Source organism: Dermacentor andersoni, chromosome 7 (genome assembly GCF_023375885.2).
Source record: "Dermacentor andersoni chromosome 7, qqDerAnde1_hic_scaffold, whole genome shotgun sequence".
NCBI classification, from domain to species: domain Eukaryota; kingdom Metazoa; phylum Arthropoda; class Arachnida; order Ixodida; family Ixodidae; genus Dermacentor; species Dermacentor andersoni.
The window spans coordinates 99260053-99281590 of NC_092820.1; the positions used below are offsets into that span (position 1 = coordinate 99260053).

Below are 21538 nucleotides of genomic sequence, written 5' to 3' on the forward strand. Positions count from 1 at the left end.
ATAGGAGGTGGAATCGGAGTGAATAGCCCAGGCTGGCATCATGAAAGCCGCTTGTGTAGCTGGCATATTCCGCAGCTATTGACGTAAGAGAGAACACTCATACTTAGTTTGGGTCACCAGAAGCGCTCGTGTACTTATTCAGCGTCACTCGCTGACCTGTGTTTGCCTTCAGGTGTGTCGTGGATGGCGTCATGTATACCGGGCCGCAACGAAGCAGGGATGACAAGAAGGTGTTCATGTTTTCACCTATTCTTTCATTGACGACGATAGAGAGTTGCGGCACGCATGATAAATTTACTATTGTATTACGCGCCCACAAGTGAAGCTATGATAAGCGCCCCATCAGTGGCTTGTCGTTGGGTCTTGGTGACGTCTTCCCACAAAAATTTCATCCAGTTTTCCTTCATGCCAAATGAGTGCTCCCAGCTAAAATTTCGCGACAACGCGTCAGCTACTTGCTTCAATGTACCGGCGCGATGTCGGACGCGGTGGTCATACTTTTGGAGTCGTATTATGGCAGCACTCGAACTTATACTGCACGTCTTTCTTTGAGAGCATCCATTACATTGCTGCATCATTTGTTACCACCGTGAACTGGTTACGAAGCAGATAGTGTCTAAAGGTGTCACCAACGCTGCTCATAACGGCTAGGAATTCCCTTTCATTGGAGTGGTGGTGATGTTCAGCACCCGAAAGTTTTTAGTTGGCATAGGCGATAAAATGCTCAGCACCATCAGGGTTGCGCTGCACAAGTACTGGTCCGAGACCACCTGGCTAGCGTCTTTGTGCACCTCTGTGGTCCAGCCTTCCTTGACATGGCTCGGTTCACGGTAATCAGTCAGCTGTTTATTTAGCGACTGGAGCGAATTTTCCTATGATTGGTTCTATTTAAGCTGCGCTCCTTTCTTGAGCAGGTGAGTGAGGGGAGCTACTGTCGATGCAAAGTTAGCAACCAACTTTCGCAGATGACATACGATGTCCAACAACAACTGCAGCACATTAATGCACGCCGGAGTGGGGAAAGTCTGTAATGGCTGATATCCTTTCAGGTAGAGGAGAGACAGCTTTCTGAGAGATGGAGTATCCCAGATACGAGATGGGCAGATACGAGAAGTCCAAATTGGCATTTCTCATGGTTTAGTCGGAATCGGGCGTTATGAGGCCTCTCAAGAACTTCGTCTAGGTTCCGAGGATGTTCTTCTGTTGAGCCCAAAACTTAAATATCATCTCGGTGCACAACACAGCCGTTATCCTTAAGCGGATCTAGCACGGTGGCCATAGCGCGTTGGGAACTGCTAGGAGCTGTCCGCAAAACAAATTTTATATGGTTGAATTCGTGAAGCCCTGATGTTGTTTGGAGCGCGGTTTTGAGCTTGTCTTCTTCAGCGACATTGATTCGTTAATAGCGAGCCCGCAGCTTTAACAACGAAAAGAATCCTGCGTTTCGTACTGTACCAATGGCATGATTTATGCGGGCCATTTGGTAGGAGTCCGATGCAGTATGCATGTTGAGCTCTCTATATTCAACGCAGAACCCCAACGTGCCGTTTTTCTTTCTAACAAAGATAAAAACGGCGGGCCAAGAACTACACGCCGGTAGCTACCATCTCACGTACTTGCTCAGCAATGAAAGTCGGCTCGTGTTCCACATACCGTCGACGTAGTGCGCACACAGGTGGGTGGGTGTCAGAACGCGGTGCTCAAGCAAGTCGGTGCCAGGGAGTTGTGCATTGTTCGCGGCAAACAGGGCGCAATGCTGCTCGAGAATGCTAGAAAAGATCTTCTTGCCCGAAGGCTCACCTGTCTTATACTAGGTCGTGGAGCAGAGCCTAAATTTAACGGCCTCAATGCTCAGAAGGGCAACGGATTGGGCGAGTTGGTGTTCCATGGTAACAATAAAATTCAAACAGTGCTAGACGACAGGACCATAAAGAGGAGAAGACAAACACGGCGCTGAACTTACAGTTGTAAGTTCAGCGCCGTGTTTGTCTCCTCCTCTTTCTGGTCCTGTCCTCGAGCGCTGTTTGAATTTTATTGTTATGAATGCTCAGTTGTGCGTCGTAGCAAAAAATGTAGTCCGGGCCAAAAATGATGTCGGCGGGCAAGACGTCGAAGACGGGAACCCCAGGTAGGCACTTAGTTCCGTGGTTGTGAGTAGCCGCAGGTGCTTGCTGGCTGTACGTTTTCACCTAGGCTTCGCGTGGTTGCCTGAGTCAAGGGCTGTAGAGTGGGAGGGGCGTGTCGCCAAAGCAACCCTCAACGCTTAGCGCCCGTGTCTACAAGCGCTATCAGCTCTGCGATACCGTCTACGCGAATTGGCGCTAACGGCAGCGATATGCTCTGGTATTGTATGTGCTTTCTTGTAGCGTGCAGTCCATCGCGGGAGCAGTCGGTAGCGTCGAAAACGGGGGAGCATCCACATTGCAATAGAGAAGCTTGTGAGGTGGCAGGCGGACGCCGCCTAGCTGAAGGCTTGTGGACGAAAGGTTCAGGCGCTGTCTCTAGCACATACATGGACACGACGACAGCATGCGTTCGATCGCGGATACCATTTATGACATACTGCTTGCCCGCTAGGGAAGCCCGAGTAAAGTTGCAGCTGCAAACGCGCCGCAGCGTGTCATAAATGGTTTCGGCTATGTCTTCAACTGGAGCTTGTCGGCGTAACGGCATCTCCATGAACGGAACACATAAGGACTCGTAAGAGCTGCAAACGCGGTCGTGAAAGCTGCGCTCCAAGTTGACCATGACGCACATGTGCTTCCATGAAAGCGATGCCAGGCATCAGCCGCACCTGGGAGACGCCCTTCTGCGATTGATTTCTTGATAGACTCTGCCCAAGGGTGTTTTGTCGCAACAGATTCTACGTTTTGGACCCAAGTGGTGGGGTCGTCCTTAAACCCATGAAACTCTGGAATTGCATTCAGAGAAAGTGGAGTAAGTGCGGGGTACCAAATGCCTGCAGTAGAGCTGCTTGTGACGTTGTTCATCTGTTGCGTCAACATGAGCCAGGCCAGGGCAAGTTTGGCGCTGCAGTGCTACCATAGAGTCGCCGCGGAGGCTCGGGGACGGCTCCGGGTGGTAGTGACTGTGGGTTAGAAAGGACTCGTTCGCTTCCAATGGTCGTGGACGGAGGCGGTTCATGACCCGATGGCTGCGTGGTTCCCGACTTCGCCATTGTAAAGGATAGAACAGAGACAACACCCGTCCACTGGACCAACTTTTCTATGCTCTCGTCGTCTACTTCTTCCCCTTTTTGCTTGTCCTGTGTTACCGAGATTGTGGTTTCATTTCACTAAATTTCCAAAATACCTCTTGCACCCGATTTAGAAGAGGCAAAGTTATTTACTAAGCATCTTACTAAGGAATGTTTTTTCATAACATTTATTTACCTGGTGTTTTTCCAAATTTTAATATACGCCCTCCGTAATCGCAACAGGACAAACTTTGCGGAACGTAGTTTTGTTTCTGTTTCGATAAACACTAACGGTGTTAGAAAACAAGTGCACTCGTGCTTCTCTCAATGTTGCCTGTAACAGTTGGCCTAAGTTATTAATGATGCGAAATGTGACCAGCTAGAAGCAATTTGCTTTTCATCTTCATCAACCCTGAATGCTTATTTTGTTCAGTTTATATTTCCGGGTTTATATTTCGGAACTATAACCATACAGGAAATCATCAATCATCTTTCACTCTGGGAATCAAGGAGCACATAGTGTGCCGTTTTTGAACCATCCCGTTCATCTTTTATCAAATGGAATACATATTCTCATTCTACTGTTAGCCTTCATGCCACCTATCTTCTGTTTTTTTCTTTCCATTCGACTGGGCTACTTGTAAGAGGTTGTTACGCACTGTATCATCAAGTTTATCGTGAATTTGTGTTTTCAAATAGGTGGCGCATTGATAAAAGGCGTCAAACTAAACGCAGGTACCTGGGCACAGCAACAGAGAAGTCATCTTTGCGATTACTTATATCTGTGTAATAGTAAAATAAAGGAAGAACGCTGTTGCCTTACATTTTAGTTCACATTACAACATTTCTGAAGGAGGCATTGTATTGGCGTGACTACACGATGCTTAACGCAAATATATCCCGCACGATCGACAACTTTTTTACACTGATTATTCAGCGCTAATAATGTTGACATCGTAGTTTGGCTCCATAAGCGACTGCTTCATTTTCGTCTGTTTTTGTAGGTCACCACTTTGTGGCGAAGGAAACTATTGTTTATCTAAGTGAAACATATCGCTGCGCAGTGATCAAGGTGACACCTACCCTACGAGGTATGTAATACGGATATTTCCTAAATTAGCGAATTGGCTTATACTTCTGCGATTGTTTTTATTGAGACATTCCTAACCTAACAAATGATCTGCTTTATTGCACCATCTGTGTGCTGAAATGCCACCTTACAAAAAATTTATTGGTGAAACTGTATACCAAATCCAAATTTAAATTGCTAATGATACGCGAGATGACAGTAACATACTCATTGAGTTAGAGCAGTGACTATGTAACCATCAAAGAAACAGGCCCCTTGGACAACGACAAGCCACAAACAAGAATCATGAAAGGGTAAATGTGTTAAATATGGACCAAAGTAATACAAGCCACTATTTCTGCCCTGATGCAACTTACACACAATTACCAGCATGTTTGTTATTAAAACTTAGCTAACCGTACATCAAGAGTTGCGTGAACTTTGCAAATCGGATAGTAAATTTGAGAAGCGTGAACATGGGAAGAGGAACTGCTACGCACTTTACGAATCCTACCCAACAGCACACTGCCTGGGGAAAAATACCTTCAAGTACGTTTCTTTGGTTAAATGCGCAAAGTACTCGGACGTCAAATGATGCTTGCTGTGTACTTTACTGTAGTCACATTAAAACATTCTTGGTCTTTTAGTGAAGCCATAACATGCATTATATGCTAACAAATTTGCGCTATATATAATTCAAATAGTAAATCGAGCGTCCACAGATGTTCTGATATACTCTAAGGCACAGTTAACTGCAGAGGTGACTTTTTGTCATTTATGCACCCGAACACACAGGCGGCACTGGTTTTTGTAGGCGTTCTATGAACTAAAGGCGCTGACTGGCTGCTTTATGGTTAAGCAAGGCTGCACAACGTTCGCGAAATCACATTTCACTGCACAAGTCACATTTCGTCCACGAACTTATTTTTAGTGGCCCTCGCCCAAATTAAGACTTGTGTGTACTGCTGGCAGAAATAAGCATGACCATAGCATGAGCAAAATTAATATTCTTGTGAGACACAGCGCAATTATAACCAGAGCCGCAAAATGCTATAGATCACAGAAAAATGTGTAGAAGTGTGGGATTGTTTTCTCTGAACACATGAGAAAGGTGAACAACCTCCGAATACATTCGTCAAGCAAACAAGGCCACCAGAGCTTTTCAGGCTATACTCGACTTCGTGGCGGACATCCATCATTCAGCCTGCGTTTATGTCCATATGACCCATAGACTCATACCAAAGCACAGGGCTGTGTGAGCATTAACTCCGCTCAACCGAGAGGTTATTTGCGATCAAGCTGGGCACACGCCTCACTTATGCTCTTTTTTTTTCTTTCTGTGCCCAAACACTACGGTTTTGGTGTGCACAATTGCAGTGGTTTTTCTCACTTTCTAATAACTTCCTCTTCGCGACTATTAGGGCACAGCGTCCACATGTTTAACATGAACAAGCATTTCGCCAGGGCATGGCTCAACTGTATGCAGGCCGTGTTATGTTGCTTTGCTTGTTTGCCGTACTTTACATACTTCACACATATTTGCTCAATGCGCGCATCAAGATTAAGGCTCAAACAATTGTTGCTTGGAGCTGGTAACAGCGACGCCTACAACTATAATTCGACGCTTGTACTACGCCGATACTATTAGCAGGCTCCTCTTCATTAATAAGTTTAATTCATTTCGTTCATTTACTTGCAATGCTCACACGCATTACAAGAAACGAGTACGTTTTTAGCAAAATATATACATGAGTTAACATGGTTACAAAAATACATGTGGTACTGCGGTCTTGAAGTTTTCTGTGTCCGCGATGGTGTCAACAAAATCAGCAAGTCGGTTCCATTCCACACTTGTTCTCGGAATAAAGGAGTCATGGAATAAGTACAAGAACCGAATACCCAAGAAAGAGATCGTGAGGATGTACACAAGTCTATGTACACAGGGTTTAACCAGGGAGTGCTCGCAAGCGCTACTCACGGCCATGTGGAACGCCTTGTGGAATGCCACGTGGAATGCCTTAATAACCGCAGTTGTCAAGCAGTCCGCATGTTTACGTACAATGAGCCTACTAATAAACCCTCTTGCGCTACTACATGACCATAAGACTTCCAAAATCTGGGTATTCGCTACACAATGAGTCAAAGGAAATAATGGAATACGAGAGGCCCAATATCCATGCGAATCATTCTTTGGCTCATCGATGTCATTTTGCGACTGCTGCAATGAAAAGAGTATCAGTGCTTTTTTTAGGGTATTTATTGATATTGCAGATATATTTTTGCTATCATATTGCGCTGGAAAAGTGTTCCTTGAAAAATAACCACGGTGCGTGTGTTTCTGTTTTTTTTTTCATATATACAGCACTTTATACGAAATGTACAGCCGTCTGAAAAAAATACATTTTAGAAGCGTGAAACATCCTGTAGTCAGCAAAGGTCACGTGAACATTACACATAGTTGGCGTCCTAAGTTACTTGTAATATTGCGTAATGTAGACAGCCCATTTTCCATGATGCAACCGTTTATTATATGCACCTGCTTCTAATGAAGTCATATTACTTCATTTATTGGGTGTGTTCAGAATTTTAATTAAAATGGAAATAGATTTCGACGTTATCCCGTTCGTTTCTTTTTCAATGAAACTACGCCACGTAAAAAAAAATCACAATTTCATTCTTATTTAATTAGCCTGAAAATTACACTACAGTCGGAGGCTAGAATGATACCATTGTGCATGAGCTTCATGCGTAGTGTCTCATTTAGCGCACCCTTCAGGACAGTGCGCGCGAGACGAAGTAAGAAAGTGCAGCAACTTACATAGAGCTACGGCTTTATTTGTCTATAAAAATAGAAATGGCATGTAGAGTTAGAGCAGCTGCCTTGCATGTATGCATCTGTATGACTCTCTGATTGAAAAACTGACTTTCTTGTAAGGCCACAGAAGCAAACACCATACGGGTAGCAAATTATGATATCATGCACCATAAGTGCAAGGGTAGCACAGCCACACATTACTGGTTTGTCGCACATTAATCATTTATTCTCATTTTACACAGAAAAATATTCGACGGCAATCCCTAACACAAAGACCACTTCTTACGAAGTCGCTTTGTTAATGTTTTAGTGTGCCGTGTCAGATTTTGACACGTGCGAGGCCATCTGAAGATTATACACATGCCAAACACCAATTCCGCCCGCGTCGTATCATTCTTCGTGGTCTTGTCACCTACCGGTCAGCACGTTCGAGAAACTGACATGCAGGTTCAGAAAAATATGGCTCTCGAAGCACACAAAAGAAGTGTGTATAACGTCTCTACGAGCACCAGGAGGGATTAGGTAGATGCCACTCTAGCGGCCGCAGACCAATACGTAATCAAGGCCCTTTTTATTTAATGTGCTATAGAGGAGCTGAGTTACTGCGAAGTGCATATTTTAATGTTATATTGAAAGTGATGTTTGTGGCTGGGCACTAAATACTTGCAGTTGAGCCACGGGCACGCCCAATAAAGGTCCCGTTTCGCATTCCTTACGGACACCGCTGCACCCTACACAAATGGACAACAGTAGAGCTGTATTTAAAAAAAAGAAGATATTTCACGACGGCCACTGACGTAGCATTCCCCTTAACAGCTCCATAGTGAAAAAGTGAAGTTGCGCCAGAAGCGACATTACCACGGACATTTCAGTTAAACAATCACATGTTACGTTTTAATGAGGCAGACAATTCCTTGGTAATAATTCATAACTCAATATAAATCTAATATTACATAACATGAATTATCTGCAGAAATTCACGCCTAGGTAATTTGGTCTGCTTTTGTTAAAGTATATGAGATATTCAAGGTTCAATGAGCCGAAACCAAAAGCGCCAATAGATTCGGCCGCACTACATTGCGTAGCAATACAGGTGCTCAAGCTTCGTCTCCATAACTTTCGCTTTTTAGCCACAAAACGTTGTCATCGAAATGATCTCCGCGTGCTGCACATCGCATATGGCAAGGAAGAGCACGTGCGCATGCACCAGTCTTCATTGGGGGACAGTGTCAGGATTGAAACAGGCGATCAACAGTCAATTTTAGAACTTAAAACTTACGCGTTTCCTTCGACCAGTCAATGTAACCACAGCCGTTCCTGTATGTCGCATCGCAGAGCAACAAGTTCCTATTTGAACGTTAGCAGAAGTAAATATGCTATATTTGGCAGCAATATAACCTTACATTCACTTCCTAAGAAACGAGCGATGTCAAACGCCCACTGCAACAAATAATCAGAGGTAACCCAATAGCCGCGAGCACTCAGGGTCACGACACTGGCGTGACAAAGGTCACCGATCGGGGCAGAGCGCGTTCTTGTGCCGAAGCGAACGCTCCGCATTTGCGATTCGTTCACTCTTCGATTACGGCCCTTTGCACAATATAAATGTGCAATACGCACTTGGGGCAATATACAAATGCACGCCCAAAGTCTCCTTTGGATAACAAATAGGCTACTCGAAAGTTATAATTTTGCTGACAACATGCGGTGGAGATGATTGCGTGAGCCGGAAACACGTCATGAATCTCACGTTTTGTGCACCAGCTATTCAGCACGTCGCGTAACCACCATCAACAGGAGTCAGGAAGCAGTGCGCATCAAGATACAAGCCTTTAATGATCTGTCCTGCCATGCCACCGTTGCATCCGCAGTAAATGACGTTATACATGGCGTTCAAACTTTCGAATTCATGCTCCCAAGCGTGCGGGGAATGCGCCGTCGCTGCGAGAGAGCCCTGCGCCTTCCACGTCGATGGTGACTTCAGTGGCATGAAGGCACGTCGAATGTCCGGATAATGCTGACAAGAAATTAATATACTACTGCATGCTTCAAATGTACGAATATGGCAGAACAAATGTTTCTGTTATGCATAAGCACTGAAGTATTCAATTTACACATTCCATTTCTACGTTCATGCTCGTCTCTTATCTCGTCTCTTAACAGTCAGGAAACGATACTTAAAACTGCAGTTCACCATTGCTCATGTGTGCGTTCGGAAAACATATTTTAATTTCCAAATCCCAATTGGTCAGCACAGTACCAGTCATCAACTAGATGTACACTGTTTAAGCCGCTAGAGGTGGGCAAACATTGAAGGTTTCCAATATTGATCTAATGTTACAGCCTAACCCTTCATATTTGTATTCAGAATTGAACTATTTGGTGTTTAAACATTGGGGACCAGTTACATCGAATGATTAAGGACCTTAACAGAGAGAGTATAAGACCGGGGTTGGAAGATTAATATGCAGAAGACAATGGTCAATAGCCAGGCAAGAGTACAAGGGTTGAGGATCGCCAGTCGCCATTTAGAGTCTGAAGGAGTACGGTTTACCTAGGTCAATTACTCACAGGGAACCCTGAACGAGAAGGAAACTTACAGAAGAATAAAAATGGGTTGGTGCGCATTTGGCAGGCATTGTCAGATCCTGACTGGAAGCTTACCATTATCATTAAAAAGAAAGGTGTGCAATTAATGCATCCCAGGGGCGCTGAAATATGGGGCAGAAGTTTGGGGACTCACAAAGAAGCTCAAAAACAAGTTATGAACCGCGCAAAGAGTGATGGAACGAACAATGTTAGGCATAACCTTAAGAGACAGGAAGAAAGCGGTTTGGATCAGAAAGCAAACAGGGTTAGCCCATATTCTAGTTGACATTAGGAGAAAGAAATTTAGCTCTGCAGGTCATGTTAGGCGCAGGTTTCGTAACCAGTGGACCATTAAGGTTACAGAATGGGAGCCAAGAGAAAGGAAGAGTTCAAGAGAAGGGAGGAAAAGGGAGAGTCCAGGACGGCGGAATTGGATATCGCAGGGAGAGGCCTTCCTCCTGCAGCGGGCATGAAATCGGCTGATAATAATGATGATGATGATGATTAATATTAAACTAAACAGATATATCGCAGCCTTTCTAATGTCCTTTGACTGCTAAACAAAGCATTACACATTGTCAGAAGTGAAATAACGGGAAAGTTTTTGAAGCGACGGGGAAAGGAAATTGTTGTAATGCAAGCTACCTTTGTTGTTTCTTCAGTGAAGCGTCTTATCATTCAGTGTGCATGGTGACCTAGTCATGAAGCAGTTCCTTCTTTTGTGCTCCAATCAGTGATGTTTTCATTGTAATAGCCTATATTACGTGCCTGTACGGAACACAAGCAGGTCCTGCATCCTCTTTTGTTTTGATTATCCACAATTTGCGATCCTTTTAACGGCAGCCATTTATTTAGCGTTTTCGGAAACCTGGCCATGCAACAATTAATAATTCTTGGAATTCTGGCTTGCCACCAGGATATCGAAATGCTCCGAGGCCATTCCTACAGTTTTTTAAATTACTAACCTTTTCTCTAAAACTGATCAAGATTGTCTTGTTAGTTAGTCGTCTTTATTCACTTGTCATACAAGCATGGTAGTTAACAGTATAGAAAGCAATATTTTAGTTGTAGATATATACATCTCCATTAGGCAATTCATTATTCCAGACTCACTATTGCGGATTCTAAAGATTTGGTATTCACCCCCCTCTAACAAAATCGCACCTACATTGCAGTAGCATAGCTTCATGAATATAAAGTTAAACACAGAAATCATAAACTATGTAAAATACAAACCTTCACTGAGTACAAAATCTGATACATATTCCAGTGTATATTAAAATGTAAAAAATGAATATGTTCAATTTATAGTTGTGAATTTTTTTGGCGGAAGAATAATATTGTTACACAACTGTTTATTTCGTTATTTTCTATGCTTGTCATCATTTTTTTCCTTCGCAGGTCACCTATCTCATTACGACCTCCGTATATGGAATTCCGCAGTTGGGATAGGCCCTCACGAAAAATGTATTACACGATTCATGAAACTGGCACGCAGCGGACATGTCATTTACCATTCGAAGTGCCAGGGCATTCTGTAGCATCAAGGCCATTAAGTTTAGTAGAGAGAAAGCATGAAGAACTGAAGCAACACGGCCATTTCAATAACTTTTTTATGTAGTGGCATTACGGTGTGAAAAATAAAACGAAGACCACTGGAGCGAAGAAATAAAATTTCGCGCAACATGGCTGCAAATCAATTGATAAAATTTTAGTCAATTACATTAAAAAGGCAAATAATCGTGGTTCCGTCCTTCAAAAAATGCGGCGGTGTTGGGAGCTCTTGTTAGCGGAGGCAAGTAATACACGTATTCAGCACCTTCTTGAATGCTCCCTTAATTACCCATCGACACACGTGAGGAGGTATCTGATACCTTGTCAGGGTGGAAGAGGCCCCAGAGAGTCTAAATCGGTTGTCTTGTGGTCAAAACGGCCCAGATGCGAAAATCTTCGTTGATCCCTCGCCAGACCAACCGGTCCTTCAAACACCCCTGCGTCGCTCTAATGCCGGGATGGCTTAGAGCATGCTGTGAATAGAATATTCGCCACCGAAACATATGGGGAACGAATGGCCGAGGAGAATGGTCGCACGTGACCAATTTTGTTGTTTAGATAAGCAGTGCCTCCGCAATGAGGAGCGACGAGCCTTTTTTCCGCAATTATCGCCGCTCGGGATCATTTTGCTGGGCGGTGGCTAAAGCTTGGAAATGGACAGGGCTATGAGCCATATACGAAAATACGTCAGCTGCCTGATTTTTGGTATCAGAGGTACGGCGGGTGTCTGTAGAAAATTCCGAGATAAAGGAAAGCACCCGAAGCTCACGTTCTGAGTACAAGTAACTGTTGTTCTTTAAAACCAAGGTTTACGGCTTGTGGTCGGTCAGCATATAAAATCTACAGCAACTACAGCCTTCAGGAAAAAAACGGAATTGCTTCACAGTGCAATACATGGCAAGCACTTACCTCTTCAAGGTGATGTAGCGAGATCCTGTTGGTTTGATGCGCTTTGAGAAGAAGCTCGGCGACCTCTAGTGTGTGCAATCGTGCTGCTGCAGTACTGCACCCTCTGCCGTTGTCGACGCGTCTACCATAAGGCGAGTTGGCATGTCAGGCAACGGGTGAATCAGCAGCACTGCAGTCTCCGACCACGTTTCGGCTTGAAGGAAGGAGTGGTCGTGCTCCAAGAGACCAGCTGAAGGTAGGCGGTAAGCGCCAGCGAAAATTGATGAGCCCCAAAAGATTGCGTAACTTTGAGAAGGTGGTTGGAGAGGGCAAATGCTCAACTGCCCGCATCCGTGATCCCAATGGCTTGTTGACTTGGGGTGAAATGCGACGGCTGAGAAAATCTGCGGCTTCAGCTCCTAAAATGCATTGATGGGGCTTTAGGACTCGGCCGTCTTCATCCAATCGCTCAAAATAAAAGGTGGAAGTGCTCGTTGTACTCTTCGTATGTGCGGCTTAAAACAAGATCGTCGTCAGGGTAGGCGAAAATGAACGAGAGTCCGCCCGTAGCCTCGTCCGTGAACCCTTGAAAAGTTTGCGCCGCATTCTTCAAACCGTAAGGCCTATAGACAAACTCAGATAGGTCAAAAATGTTATGATTGCTGCCTTCGGATAGTCGCTGTGTTCGGCAAGAATTTGGCGGGGCGTGCTTATCAAATCGGTCTTCTATATTTTGATTCCTGCGAGACGAGCGCCGAAGTCATGTGTGTTGTTAGGAATGGCCGGCCGGGGAGGCGACGTGCCAGCTATTTCAGCCCGCTGCGCGTACTTCGACCGACCCGCGACGCCGGCGCCCTTCAGAGAACGAGCAAAGACGACAACGCTAACCGACCATGCGACGCGTTTGGAGGATCGGTGACGACAGCAGGGCTGGCCACGTTTGGCGCCCCGTGCATTGTTGGTTAATTTGCCGGGTCATCGTGGTCTCTCTGCGGCAGGGGGAGCCCCTGGCAGAAGGGTGCTTTGCGGCGCAGAGGCCCCAGGATTCGTCACAGTCCGCCGACACACGTGGCGACTACAGGAAAAAGGCGGCTTTGGAATTTAGAGGCGCCGGCTGGGGTCGGGGTGACCATCTGACTACGGGGACGCAGGACAATGGATACCACGACGACTGCGCTGCAAAGGTCGTCGGCCGTCGGAGAGAGCACTGAAACCTGTGCGGCATGTGTGTACGTAAAACCCCTACCCCCTTCTCTCAAAGGCAACCACGAGGACTTTCTACGATGACGTCGAACGAGGACGTCGACGTGACGAGAACGAGAACGTGCTCTGTGCTCGTCAATGTACTCGTGAGTTGTGTGCTCGTTTGCTGTATGCTTCGTCTTGCGGGCTCCATTTGGGAGTCACGCTAGACTCTGTAAATGTATCCCCTGTTCAAATGTAAATCCTGTAAATAAATCCTGCTCGCCTAGTCCTGTCGCCCCCAGTTCCTCCGATCGTCCTACAAGCCCGATTCCAATAACTGGTGGCAGCGGTGGGATCGGCCTGCGGCTCGTAGATCGGCCTACGACTCGGAGACAGCAATGGCTGCTGACGGACGTTGGCACATGGTGACCGACCGGTATCCTGATCAAGTTGGAGGCGACATGAGATTGACTACCTCTTTCAACTGACTGGATACGGCGGAGAAGGACTGGTGATATGGTGCTGCTTTAGTGGGTAAGCGTTTGGTTTTGGCTGTAAGGTTTACCAGGCTTCAATTCCGCTGTGTTTGTTGATTTGATTCGCTGGGATCTTTTACTTGTACTTTTATTTGCGTGGGTATCACAGCATTGTGTGACAGCAGAGCGTTTGACAGTGTGTTTGACGAGAGCTGACCTGTTGTGGTTATGTGAGGAGATCGAGTGAGACGTAGAGGAGGACTTGACGGAAGCAGAGATTCGTAAGACAATTCTCGAAAGTGAGAATGATTTGAAATTCATTGAACATATAGGTAACCAAATTCTAAGCAAAAAACGGGAACAGGGAGCAATTAGGCAAGAATAGGAAAAAGCTACGCAGGAACTGAAAAGAATTTCGCAGGAAGAAGGCCTAACAGAAGTAACGAGGCAGTACATTGATGCATTGAACAAAGAGATTGAAGGTGTGGAGCAGTTAATCGAGCAAAGTCAACAACGGCTTGAGAAATCTGTAGGCTGGACGCAGTGAAAGTGGCAGGAAGTCGATAGCAGATTTCAGTCGAAAGCCGAGGATAGTAGTGCCTGTGAGGAGGTAATCAGCACGTTCATAGGTGAACTCGAAGTGCTAGCAGCTAACGATGCCTTAGTGGCAGCAGAGGCCGTTAAAGGCCAGAGTGAGAGCAACGAGGTGTTGTGCCAACAGAGGACTGTAGAGACAGCTAGGCCAGCTGCGAACAAATTGGCACAGTTACCGCGCATGTGCGTCGCTTGTAATGTTAGTGAGGTTACTAGCGAAGTAGAGAGTACTGCTGACCCGCCAGACGCGAGCACCCATGTCGAGTCAGATCTACGTGCCGGAGAGAAGTGCGAGCTGGACGATGCAGTTGAGGATAGTTCTCAGGATTGCGAGCTGCTTAGCTCAAGGGAAAACAACTGCATTGTTCAGGGATCGGTGCAGCTCTCCGCCAGTCTAGGTAGCCACGAGAGCGATGATTTAAATCACTCGGACTGTGCGAGTAAGAGACCGATCCGGGCAGGCGAAATATGCACCGGCCAGCACGAGGCACGAGAAGGTGGCATGAGAGAGACTTCGAAGAGAAAGCGCCGTAGAAGGAAGCGCGGTAAAGATCAGAATGCGGTGAGTTGTGCAGCGCCGCCCAAGAAAGCGATAGACGCAAAAAGGCCGGGCGCGAGGAAAAGAAAGGTGCGGTCGCCATTAACGATGTTGACGCATCCAACACGTTCGAGCCACCGGTCAACGAGAGACCGGGAAGCATGTTCTGCACGGACGCGAACAAAGGGCACGGGGCAGTTACGTTCCTCGTCGTTCCGTCGTTCTTTTCGAAGTTCAGCGTGTAGTACAAAGAAGCGCAAGGTGGCAGGATTAGACGAGGTGATAAGGAGTCGCGACGCGGTCAGCCGAGTTCGTAAGGAAAGCGTGGCGCCAGGACACAAATTGGCAGGAGACTGTAACGTCTTAAAGGAGCTGATAGTGAGTCAGCCCTTTTGCTGTTCCTCGGTAGGCAGAGTAGCTTTTGCACCGCGACCATTTCGGGTACGGCTCAATAGCATGAGTCAGTTGTAAACGTTTGAAACGGGAGGCCAAGAGAGCTTCCGTAGAAAGAACAAGTGTTCTTTTGTTTTACTTTTGAACATTTGAAAATTTTCGCCATTTGAGATTGAGTTGCTTTCAAAATGTAAGGTATGAGCTTTGTTTATGTTTTAGTTTAAAAAGCTCCGAGGTTTGAAAGAGGTGTTTTATGTAAACCTGTAGTCTCGCGAGATGCTCATTAATGTGTAGATAGGCTCTTTTGTGTGTGTGTGAGTAACCTGAGTGTTCAGGTTATCGGTGAGAGGCCTATGGTAACGCGCGTGTGTATTAGTTAACCTTCTTTTTTATGTGCTTTCTTATTTTTTAAGGTTAAGCGCGTAGGTTTTCAGTAAGTGCGTGATTTGCACTAAAAGTTCGTAGTTCCTTTAGCGCGTGTCCTGTGTGGACGGAAGGAAGCAGGTTTATGACTGGGTGGCTCATGTATGTTGAGGGCAGCCGTATTCTGTCTTCTTTATTGAGCGTGCGTAGAACTAGTTGATGGCAGACTCATTTTTTAAGGGTTCTGCAGAGTGCGTCAGTTACGCAAGTATGGTGGCTCGGTTAAGGAACGTCTTCGTTGTGGACTAAAAGACCCGTGAGTAAGCGTGATGAAACGTTTGCGTGCGACGCAAGCACGTGTTCAGAATAGGGACCACAAAGCTAGCGCGATTGCAATTAGGTACCTGTGGAGTTGATCAGACTGTTCAGTGGCACCAGTACGTGCGATAAGTACGCCAATGCGATAGCGTAAGAACAGGCTGTTCATGAACTTAGGCTGCTTAAGATATGTTTGGGTATAAGTGGTTGAGAAGCCTTCGGTTTAGTTATACGTAAACCTTTGCTCTTATGCAGCGCGAAGGTCAGGTTTCGTCAAACTCAGGGGGAACGTGAACGCTCGCTTTGGCGGCACAAAATTTTGGGGCAGAATTTGGGATTCCAGTTGAGCGGATTGCATGGAAATTTTGATAGGAGGCCTGGTGGATTAAGAGCTGATTCCGGGCGGTTGCACGCTGAGTGGTATTGTGTTGCCGGGATGGACTCTTCTGTGCCAGTTGTTGTGAGATAGTTGAAGGCATTCGAAGTGCGCAGGGGTTGCAGAGAGCAAAGCCATCGTCATGCTCGCCAGCCAATCTCTTCCTGCCCAGTGCTTGCCAGCACTGGCCAGGCGAGATTTGCCGTGCCATGGAGGAGCTGTTAGGAATGGCCGGCCGGGGTGGCAACGTGCCAGCTATTTCAGCCCGCTGCACGTGCTTCGACCGACCCGCCGTGGCGGCGCTCTTCAGAGAACGAGCGAGGACGACAACGCTAACCGACCATGCGCCGCGTTTGGACGATCGGTGACGACAGCAGGGCTGGACACGTTTGGCGCCCCGTGCATCGTTGGTTAATTTGCCGGGTCGTCATGGTCTCTCTGCGGAAGGGGGAGGCTCCCTGGCAAAAGTGTGCGTTGCGGTACGGGGGCCCCTGGATTCATCCCAGTCTGCCGACACACGTGGCGACTACAGGGAAAAGGCAGCTCTGGAATTTAGAGGCGCCGGCTGGGGTCGGGCGTGACCATCTGACTACGGGGACGCAGGACAATAGATACCACGACGACTGCGCTGCAAAGGTCATCGGCCCTCGGAGAGGGCACTGAAACCTGTTCGGCATGTGAGTGTGTAATACCCGTACCCCCTTCTCTCACTTTCTACGATGACGTCGAATGATGACGTCGAACGGAGTGGTTATAAGCGGCTGTTGTCGGCTGCTGGTGTGTGCTCGTCATCGTGCTCTGTGCTCGTCAATGTACTCGTGAGCTGTGTGCTCGTATGCTGTATGCTTCTTCTTGCGGGCGCCATTTGGGAGTCACGCTAGACTGTGTAAATGTATCCCCTGTTCAAATATAAATCCTGTAAATAAATCCTGCTCGCCTAGTCCTGTCGCCCCAAGTTCCTCCGATCGTCCTACAAGCCCGACTCCAATAGTGTAGACAAGGGCATATCGATCCGGAGTAGTGACGGCATTCAAAGATCAATAATCGCCGCAAGGCCGCCAGTCGCTACTGTCCTGCTACGGAATCATATGGAGAGATGAAAATCAATTGCTGGAGGATGTATAAATAACATCGAGCTGAAGCATGTGTTGGAACTCACGGCGGGAGACAACCAACGTCCGTCCAGCGAGCCTCCGTGGCTGCGCGGCTACATGCCGTCGGGTGGTGGTGATATGATGTGCCACGTTGTGTTTAACGGGCAGCGAATCTTTTAGGTGCTTCGTCAGTTGCGGGTGCTCAGCAAATACCATGTAGCACGTTGAGACTGGCCGAAACGTACGGATGCGAGATAAGGCGAGGTTGATCCGGAGGCCAACTTCACCGAGGGATGTGACGTTTTGCTTTAGGCTTCCAATCGCAAACACTCACATCTACTTTGAAATCTCTGGAGCAGACTGCTCCCAGTGTGGCAAATCTGGCAGCCACGATCACATGCACCCATCCGTGTAAGCGCCGGAGTCCTGCATGTAGCGTTATTGACCTGAGCACGTACAATGCGATGGCAGTGTTGTTCCCTGCGTGGAGCACTGGTGCGGACATGCCGAGCTGGTGGTCTGAGGCTGTGGCGGGATCGATTGACAGTTCGACTTTGGTGTCGTGGAGGAACCGGACGCCGGTGATGCGGTCGACTACGAAGAATAGGCGGCTTTCATGAGGGCTGTTGTCGCATGCCATCGTTCGCAACTGGCCAGGGCGTATCCTGTTCACGAACAGGGCTCGATGCAGCGACTGACTTGTTCGCGAAAACGACGGCGCTATCAGCACAACTGGCGCGGCGAGTAGTTAGGTGCACCGGGAGACTGCGAAAACGAGTAGTTGCGCCGAAGTTGGTCGAGAATCTTGCATCACGTCCGCATATAATCCAGTGCACTGGCAAAGCAATCGACTGTTCCCTCCAGGTGCGAGAGTCGGTCTCCTGGCTTTGAGACTCTCGCGGTGGTGATAGGTTGCCCTGTCGCAGAAGAGCAGTCGCATATGCGGTCAGCGCGTGCAGCTAGCCGATCGAGACTAGTCTCGTCCGAACCCTTCAGTATCATGCGTGCAGACTGTGGGAGGTGTTGCAAGAACATCTCGCACAATATTGGAAGCTGGCTCTCGTTTGCATTGTGCTTACCCAATAACTTCCGCAACCAGTGCAGGTGTTGTGACGGTCGTTGGTGGGCCAGTTCCTGGGAAAGGAGTTGTTGGAGCCTGCTCTAATGCGATGGCTCGAAGCGCTGCAGGACAGTGCGCTTCAGGTCGTAGTATGCTGTGGTGGAAAGCCTACTCGCTAGCAAGTCGTCTATCGCATCGGCGATGTCGAAGGGTAGCGTCTGGTTTTATGGCTACCCAGTAATTATAACCAAAAAATCTGAACGCCTGATTGAATTTGCCATATTTCGCACGTTCATTTTTTGCATTTTTGTCTGTAACATTGTTTTATTGCTATTACCCATGAAGGCACTAACGATATGGTCAAATTCTTGCATCAGAAGCACAATATGGCCTGAGAGGCCCAGATGTACAAACGGGCATCTGGGCATAACGGTGTGGTATGCAAAATCCCCCTGTGATGTGTTTTAACCTGGCTGCACATTTTTTGCTGGCTGCGGAGAAATTTACAGTTGCCCTCGATATACTGCAAAAATATAGTTTCTTATTGTCCGACAAAAACGCGGTTATCGCAGAGGGGCGGGGCACTTCGTAGTGAGCGTTTTGGCACTGAAACATGCGTGCATTCTCTTTCTAAGGAATGACAAACGTTATTTACACTATAATAAACCGTGGAGTTCCGGCATGACGAAACTATGGCAAGAAATGCGTTAATTAGTCAGTTAACTCACATTGCCCATTTATGGGAAGAGGAAAGCGTATAAGTCTTTCGTGCCTTCGTGTTGCAAGCAGCGCTGAAAAATTGAATGCAGTTCCACGCCTGGCTATAAATACGTGCGTGCGTACTCCATGCCTGAGCGTAATGCCTAAGCGCCGACTCGACCTCAAGTTTGTAATTTAAAGTCACATGGGCAACATATTGTGACACGCTGACGAAGAAGATGTTTTAATCATCGTCGGAGGAAGACGATGTTCTGGGCTTCGCGCGCTGGCTACCATCTTGTCAGCTGATATAATTATTGTAAATATCCTGTAAATACACGTCGGACTGTTCTTAACCCCGTAACAATATTTATCAGCTAGTTTTACGCTCTTGTGTCCTTTCTTTGTGTTGCGCCGCTCTACTATAGCACTGCTGCCTTGCATGCTCCTTGTCGAATTTCCCGCGTTCTGTCTAAAGAAAGTAGAGGATCAGATTCGGGACATGGAGAGTATCAGTGCATTCAAGGCGGATTACGCTACCATGACTGAATACGACCACTGTGGTACCTGTATTGACTAGAGGTAGAAGTAGGGTGGGAAGTAGAAGTAAGGGTGACTAGGGTGGGAAGTAGAAGTAAGGGGACGAAACGCTATAACTGTCATTCGAGTCATCGTAACGGTACTGCACCAGGTAAGGGCAGGTATAGGGCAAGATTGGAGGTGGGAGAAGGACAGCCAGACGCAATCGCTGCCAGAGCCGACAAATGCCACTGAGGAACGCGCCCCGCCAACAGGGGAGCGATAGACACGGCTGAGAGCCGTACAGCCCCGCGACGCGGAGACGTAGTAGCGGGAGCCGTTTATCATGCACGAGGTGCAAAAGAGAGCCCGCCGCCACTACCGAGGCAGTGCCGGGACAGCGGGAGTTGGGACGGCGAGGCGGAGTGGGCGGTAACGGCTATAGTCACCACAAAGGCACTGCGCAGGGGAAGAGGGCGAGAGGATAATCGAGATCACGTGATCCGGCTTTGGAGGACAAAAGGAGAGTGGGTTCACGCAGTGCGCGAGAGATGGCGCCAGGAGCGCGCGCAGCCAGAGCAGCGCTCTTGCCCTGGCTACAGAGCTGGTTACGGCGAGGCACAACAGCGAGGCCGATGGCAATGCGAAACGCGGAAACGGGCGCCACAAAGCTGGGCTCTGAAACGCAGTTGCTCCCAGAGGAGAGAAGCTGCGGGAAAGGGTGGTTTGATGAGTTGGTCACTGCCTCGGTGCCGAAGCGTCAAGCATGAGCAAGGATTCCAGCTGCATAGGCACGCACTCACACCACGCGCGCAACCAATCAAACAAATTTTGCTCCTGCCGGGCAGAGAAAGAGCTGGAAACGGTATCGCGTTCGCTGCGCCAGCTTCATTTCCATGCAGTTCAGTATCCGAAAACAGATGGGATGGCCACGCCTTTTGCGTTCCCCCGAGGAACGGGCAACGTTCGACAGCGGAGGCGAGAACCCGCCCATGAGAAATCGCGCGCCGATAACGGTGGACAATAAAACTTCGCAAGTTGTAGGGTCATGTGCTCATTAACAGGTGGGAACTCGAGGCACTTGGCCTTAGCAAGACGACTTTCTCCTTGATGCTATGCGACGTTCTGCTCATGGCACAGCCATAAGGTATGTTGTGCTACACAACCAGAGCGTCTGCTTCAGTTCGTTTCTCTCGAACTAGAAAGCCAAGAGAAATATGACTGTAGAGAAAAAGAATACGACGAGCCCGCTCACCATGAAGACAATAAGAGTCATCGCTTTCCCAGTGCAATGGGAAGGGGCTGAGTGCTTCACAACGAAGCTTCAAAAAAGCAGCGTTGCAATTACTGCAAGTAAACGTAAAATTTGACAATATGTATGCCGAGTTGATCACACTCTGAAATAGATCTGACATTCTGTGAGCCGAGTCTCCCTGTATCTTCTTGGTGGACTGTTGAGTATGCAACAAGTAGTGGGCACCTTCCATTTATTTGACTTATGTTTGGGAATTTCAACAAATATGGCTCTGTAGTTTAGTATATACAGTGTAATTTTGTGTTGAGAACAGTTACTGTTGGAACCTCCTCATTCTACACATAACGGCGCAGCGTCAAAATACCGGGTCTTTCAGCTAGCCCTTTCAAAATTTTTCAAAGGTTGCTGTAGCAGATAGCACAATTCTGGTTCATGAGCTGGCCTACTTGAAGCGGCGGACATTACTCGCGCAAAAATTGAAATGCATAATTGAATAATTAACAAAAAATACGCTAATACTAATTTGAAAAAAAATAATTCATGGCCCATATTGAAAT

At 47.3% G+C, this 21538-nt stretch overlaps 1 protein-coding gene across 19 annotated transcripts in view; it reads left to right on the forward strand.

The window, feature by feature from the left end:
* Window positions 1-21538, forward strand: part of LOC126534072 (uncharacterized) — a 178228-nt gene that overhangs the window by 41300 nt on the left and 115390 nt on the right. For 7 of the 19 annotated variants that reach the window (XR_011895760.1, XR_011895761.1, XR_008613175.2 and 4 more), the window contains one exon: window positions 4201-4287. The exons of 10 other annotated variants lie outside the window; for them this stretch is intronic. The gene's annotated coding sequence lies outside the window, so the exon portion shown is untranslated. Of the gene's footprint in view, window positions 1-172; window positions 231-4200; window positions 4288-11070; window positions 11366-21538 lie in introns of those variants that run through there. 2 more of the 19 variants (XR_011895766.1, XR_011895765.1) reach the window with 2 other exon arrangements.